At 25.6% G+C, this 7,500-nt stretch overlaps 1 protein-coding gene across 1 annotated transcript in view; it reads left to right on the top strand.

Annotated features, from left to right (window-relative positions):
* Positions 1-7,500, top strand: part of LOC119594010 (nuclear RNA export factor 1-like) — a gene marked incomplete at its 3' end in the record, with an annotated part of 17,062 nt that overhangs the window by 3,465 nt on the left and 6,097 nt on the right.

The following is a 7,500-nucleotide window of genomic DNA, read 5'->3' as shown; positions in this document are numbered from 1 at the left end:
CATTTTCCCTAAGACATGCATCAATAAATTATGTCTAGATTTGTGGAGACTTCTTATGGAGACTTTTTCTTACTAGGGGGGGGATGTTTTCGGTGGTATTAATCATTTTAGAATTTTAGGGTGAATGTGATGCTTTTGCAGGCTTGCATCATCTTATTAAGAATTGAATCCAGAGCGTAGTTTGTGAAAGCTTATCATAATCAGTTTTTATGCATGGGAGGTTAGAATGGGATTGGCTTTGAAAGCCAAGGGAATTACAGTATCTAATTTTTTTTATTATCATTATTGTTGCTGTTATTGTCATTGTCAGTGTCAGTGTCAATATTATTGTTATTGTTATAGTTGGAATAATCATCATCATTATCATCATGTTCACCATTATTATTATTATAATAATAATAATAATAATAATTATTATTATTATTATTATTATCATCATCATTATCATTATTATCATTATTACTATTATCATCATTATTATTATTACTATTCTTCTTATTGTTATATTGTCTTACTGTTTACATTTGTAGGGTTGTTTAGAGCATTTGAAATATATAAAATATCTAAAGAATTTCTTTAATTGTGATATTCAAAATAGACTATACACCAGAGATCCTAACACATACACATAAGTGTACTTATTTAGCCTAATTTTATTTATACTTATATCTGATTATTTTTCAAAAGTTCCAAATAATTTTACATTCAAAATAAAACAGATTTTGAACTAATCTGAAATATAGATTTTCATAGTTTTGTTAGGTAGTAATCAACATATTCTTGTCTTTCCTATTGTAGAAGAGCATAAATGATTCAGGGTAATCCATTCATACTGTGATTCAGCAAAGCTTATGCTAATTTAAAAGAATGATATGTAGAGATAATAGTGTGTTCCTTGGGAATTAATTATGTTCATATAACTGCATGTTGAAAATTATAAACAGAAGTGTTTTGGCAAAGGAATTTAATATTGCAAGACCATGTGATACCTGTTGAGGTACAATTTAACCCAGAGACTGTAGTGTAAAAGATTTGCTGTAGAGATAGCAGTCATGTATCAAAATTCCAGTGCAAGTTTATTGCATGTCAAAAGAAAAGAAAGAAAGAAAGAAAGAAAGCAAAAGGTGTCTGGAATTCCTATTTTTTTCCACTTGTAAAGTACCACATGATTGTACAGTATGTGGGTTAAACATTGTCATTTTATTACTGCAAATTCATGCTACCATACTGAATGTTATTTTCTTTTGTGAATTTAAATCATGCTACAAAGGTGTAATTCCAAGAATTTGTAGATCTGTAATATTCAGACAGTTATATTGTGTTAGAAATAAGCAAATATTCTTGAAACTTCAGTGTGAACAAAGTATACTCTGTGTTTACAAGGTTCCAGTTTATTATTTTTTTCAAAGGGGTCCTTTTAATGAGTTGGAAGTGTCAATTTATGACATATTTATTTGGTTTAATTTTGCAAAACTATTGTAGTTCTCAATAATTGCATGTTACTTGATGATTCTGAATCTAGAAACCTTTTGTATTCATACAGACATTATATATGTGTATATGGTATATATATGTATATATATATATATATATATATATATATATATATGTATATATATATAATTATATATATGATATATATATATATATATGTATATATATAATATATATATATATAATAATATATATATATATATATATATATATATAAAATATATATATATATAATATATATATATATATATATATATATATATATATATATATATATATATATATATATATACTATGTATACTATGTATACTATGTGTGTGTGTATGTTTGTGTGTGTGTACATATATATGAACTGTATTCATATTGACAAATGTAGAAAAGGTATGAATGAGAATGAATATCTTCACTATACAAGAGATGAAACTGGTCAAATACATCTCTTGCATTGTGAAGATATGCATTCTCATTCATACCTTTTGTACATATATATATATATATATATATATATATCTAAATATTTACATATATATACATTTGTATATATATGTATATATATAAATGTACATATATATATATATTATATATATATATATATATGTAATATATATATGATATATATATATAATATATATATATATATATATATATATATATATACATATATATATATATTATGTATATATAGTAATATATATATATATATATATATATATATATGTATGTATACATATAATATGTACATATTTATATTGTATATATGTATTTATATATGTATTTATCTGTATGTATGTATGTATATATGTAAATTTACATATTTATTAATCTATATAGATGATCTTGTGAATATATGTATGTATACTCCAAAACCTTACATATATGAACATTTGAATGTTGTTAATACATTAATTTATTCATATATTTAGTTATATCTTTTAGACTACAAATGTGCTTCATGTGTACCCACAATTCTCACAAATACAGCATGCTCAAATTTATAATCTATTGTACAAGTTTGTGAACTAACTGATATTTATAGATCATACCTTTGCATCTTACTACCTGCTGAGAAAAAAGAAAAAAAGAAAGAAAAGAAAAAAAAAAGAGAGAGAGAGAGAGAAAGGGTGCAAAGTAATCTTCTTAATAGTAAGTAGAGATTTCATTATACCTGGTTTTGTTTTAGATTAAGTAGTCTTTGATGGAAAAGCTATTTTAATGGTTAACCTCCAAATTGGAAAAAAATAGGTGGAGAAGGAAGAGAAAGAAGAGGATGAGGAGGAGGAGGAGGAGTGGGAGTGGGAGCAGGTGGAGGAGGAGGATGATGGAGGTGGAGAAGGAGGAGGAGGAAGAAGTGGATGGATGTTGAAGTTATGGTGACTGAGAAGTTGGAGAAGTTTTGGAGGAGGAGGAGGGTAGTGCCAAAGCTTATAGAAACTACAAAGAGATTAGAGGAGGAGAAGGAGAGGTTGACCCATAAGCAGAGAAAGTGATGTGTTGAAGGCATGGCTTAGCCTTTTGACCAAAAATCCCTGTGATAATGAGGTGGAGGAGTAGGTGGTGGAGGATGAAGAAGGTGGAGAATCACTTGCACAAATTAACATATCTGCTCAAATCACTTGAGGTGGTTTCTTATTACTTCTGCACATACAATTTTAATGACGAGGAGGTTATTGTTTCCATTTTATTTGGAGTAGCCTGTAATGTTTATATCCTCTGTACTATTTCTGAAGGTTACTTGAATTCTTTCTCAAAAAAAAAAAGAAAAAAAAAAGAAAAAAAAAAAAAAAAGAAAAAAAAGAGAAGCAAAAAAAAAGAGAGAAGCAAAAAAAAAAAAAAAAAAAAAAAAAAAAAAAAAAAAAAAAAAAAAAAAAAGAGAGACAAGCAAAAAAAAAGAGAAAAAAAAGCAAAGAAAGAAAGAAAAAGAAAAAAAAAGAAGAAAAAAAAAAACAGCAGTAGTAATTATGCATTATTTTTATGTCCTTCACGCTTTACATGTTTGTTAGCATTTACAGTGAAAGTTGATGGAAATTTGAATGTTAACATTTGGATTTAAGCTGATAAACTATTTTCATTTGTAGTTCGTTTGAGAAATCTCAGCTGGTAATGTAAGGTTTTGCTAGGAAATTTTGTAATTAATAAAAGTTACAATAATGCAAGTACATGCTTGAATAAAAAAAAAATGGAATGGATCTGTATAGTGATGTATTGATTGGTGCATTGGATTGTTTTTAAGTTAAACTTGTTTGTTTGTATGTTTGGTGTGTTTGTCATTGATTCACAGAGAGGCTAAAATCCCTCTCCAAGTTAATAGAGATCAGCATCAGGTTTATGTAATTTTGTGATAGCAGTATTTATAGAAAGACATATTTAGCTCAACTACGACTGGCATCTCACGGGTGAGATGGCAAGAACATGGGCAGTAGCCTATGCCTTATAGCCCATTTGGGTCAGAAATTGGTGTATTTCCACTCAAATGCCCATCATGGGTGGGTTAACCAACTATATGAAGCAGTTGCCAGATGATGTAATATGAATGTAGACAATATGTATAACAATATTTTCTCATCCTGTAAATGTGTTGAATATTATCATACCAATTTTCATTTAAGAATAGTTAAGTGATGTAGAAAAGGAGTTGAATGAGAAGGAATATCTTCATATCACAAGATGTATTTGTTTCAGATGTATCTTCATCAGAAATACGTGTATTTCTGACGAAGATACAATCGAAGCTGGTCAAATACGTCTCTTGTCTTGGGAAGATATTCATTCTCATTCACTCCTTTTCTACATTTGTCAACATAAATACAGTTAATAGTTAAGAGAGTTGTATATCTAACTTTTTAAAGAAATGCATTGGTTATTTATTCATTATATTTTGATTTTTTTCTAACTTGTGTGTGTGTGTGTGTGTGTGTGCGTGCATGTGCATGCGTGCGTATGTGTGTGATATATAAATATATATAAATATTTATACATATTATATATATTATATATATATATGTTATACATATATATTATATATATATATATGTTATACATATATAATATATTTATATATATATATATATATATATATTATATATATAATATATATATATACATATATACTATAATACACATACATACATACTATATATATATATATAATAATAATACTATATATATATATATTATATATATATATATATATTTACTATATCATACATTACTATCATCTATCATCATTATCAGTCTATTATATACTATTATATATTCATCATCTCATTCTCAACTCTACTCATCATTACAACTATTATCTTCATTTATCATATCTACTATCATCTCATCTCAGTCTTCTCTCTCTCCTCTCTTCTTCTCTCTTCATCTCTCTCTTCTCTCTCTCTCTCATCTCTCTCTCTCTCTACTCTCTCTCTCTCTTCTACTCTCTCTCTCCTCTCTCTCTTACTTACTCTCTCTCTCTCTTCTTCTCTTTCTCTTCTTCTCTTCATCTATCTTCTCTCTCTCTCTCTCTCTTCTTCTCTCTCTCTCTGTCATATCTCTTCTCTCTCTCTATCATATTTAATTATTTATATCTATCTTCTTACTCTTCATATCTCTCTCTCTATCATTCTTCTCATTCTATTATAATTCATATTATTATATATATATACTATATATATTATATTCATCATCTCATCATATATCATCTAATATCTATATCTTTATAATAATATGATATATAATATTATATTAATTAATTTTATTATATATATATTATCTATATCTCTATACTACATTTATATATCTTTATATATATATTTATTTAATACATATATATATATATATATATATATATATATATATATATATATAATTAATATATGTATCTAATAATAAATACAATATATAAATATATACAACTATAACTACTAATATATAACTATATATATATATACAACATATAATACATCATATAATCAATTACATATATATAATAATCACTACAATATAATCAATAAATAACAACATAATACATGAATCACAATCACACACAACAAATCATACACACACACACACAAAACACAACACACCAACACACAAAAACAACACACACACACATACACAAAAAACACACACACACAACTCAACACACACACACACACACCACACACACACACACACACACACACACACACACAACATACAATCACACAACACACACCAAACAACACACATCACACAACACACACACACACACACACACACACACACACACACACACACACACACACACACACACACACACACACACACACACACACACATGCCTGATTAAAAAAAAAAAAAAAAAAAAAATCTTATTGTATAAATACAGAATCCTTTATCCTATTGTATAAATATGGAATCATAAACTGGTAAAGCTCTTGGGGTCCTGTTAGTGTATATGAAGAAAGTTTTTTGAAAGAAGTGCTGTTTATTTCTATATCTTGTTTGGTGTTAAATTGTTTTGTAACAGATGAGCTAAGTAAATATCTTTGGAAATGGAAATGACTTGTAATTGGAAGTTAACAATTTGCTTATTGATCTAATTTACATTTTAACCATTTATTTGTACCACTGTACATAATGTGTCTGCAGAAAAGTAATTATATAAATCTTGTAACTTTATATATTTAGATCAATGGTTGAAGATTGGATATTACTGTGTTTGCGACAGTAAAGAATATGCAGTTATATGTTACACAGTTAGATTTAGACTTGTTACCATTGCCAAAACACTTCTTTAGAGATGCATTACAGTTTTATCAAATTAATTTCATTGTTTAACCTTCTTCAGTTATATTTTTGTGTGTGTATACATATATATATATATATATATATATATATATATATATATATATATATATATAATGTTTATATAGTTATATATATATATGTTGTAGTATATATATATCTATATATATATATTATATATATATATATATATAATATATATATATATATATGTATATGATATATGTATATATTATGTATATTGTATGTATTATATATATGTATAGTTAATATATTATATATATAGTTATATAATATTACTAATATATAATATATATATATAAAATATATATATATATAGTATATATATATATATATATATATATATGTATGTTTATATATACATGTAGATATATGTATATGTATATATTTGTATGTCTATATATATTATATATGCATGTATATGTGTGTGTATGCATATGTACACATTTTATATATATATATGTATATATCTATATTTATGTGTGTGTATGAATATATATCATTGTTTATGTATATAATGTATACGTGTATATATATAGATATATAGATATAGATAGATAGATGATGGATAGAGATATTGATATATGAATCTATGTATAATTATATATGTATATATAATTATATATATATATATATATATATATATATATATGTATATGTTATATATATATGAAGTATAGATAGATAAATATAATGTATTTATACCTATCCAGTTCTATCCATCTAATATATATATATATATATGAAAGTATATATCGATTATATTTTTATGCATTTTTCTGTCAAGTGCATACTGAATCATGTATTACTAGGGAAGGCAAGAAATATGTTTTAAAAAAATGGGGGAACAGTTACATTTTACTGCTTTGCCACAGATCTATTGACGTTGTATTTTATTCACAAATTATCACATTTCTCTCTGTCACCTTGCCTAGGAAAGATGGTTAGAAATTGTAATTTGAACATTTTTTGCTTGATTTGTTTCTTTGATATTATTTGTTTATTTTTCAATAATTTTTTTCTTTTCCTAATATCATTTTAAGTATTGATAAGCCGCCAATTAGCTTAGGGTTGTTTAGCATTACTTTAGTTTATGGGTTTATATTTTTGAAAATGAATTGTGGAATTACACATTTATAATCTTATGGGGTAGGGAAAGAGTAATGGGCACTGGTTGCAACATCATTTTAAGCTTGATTCCTCTTGGCAAA

This window comes from Penaeus monodon, chromosome 3 (assembly GCF_015228065.2).
Source record: "Penaeus monodon isolate SGIC_2016 chromosome 3, NSTDA_Pmon_1, whole genome shotgun sequence".
NCBI classification, from domain to species: Eukaryota; Metazoa; Arthropoda; class Malacostraca; order Decapoda; family Penaeidae; genus Penaeus; species Penaeus monodon.
This window is presented reverse-complemented; position numbering and strand designations above follow the sequence as displayed.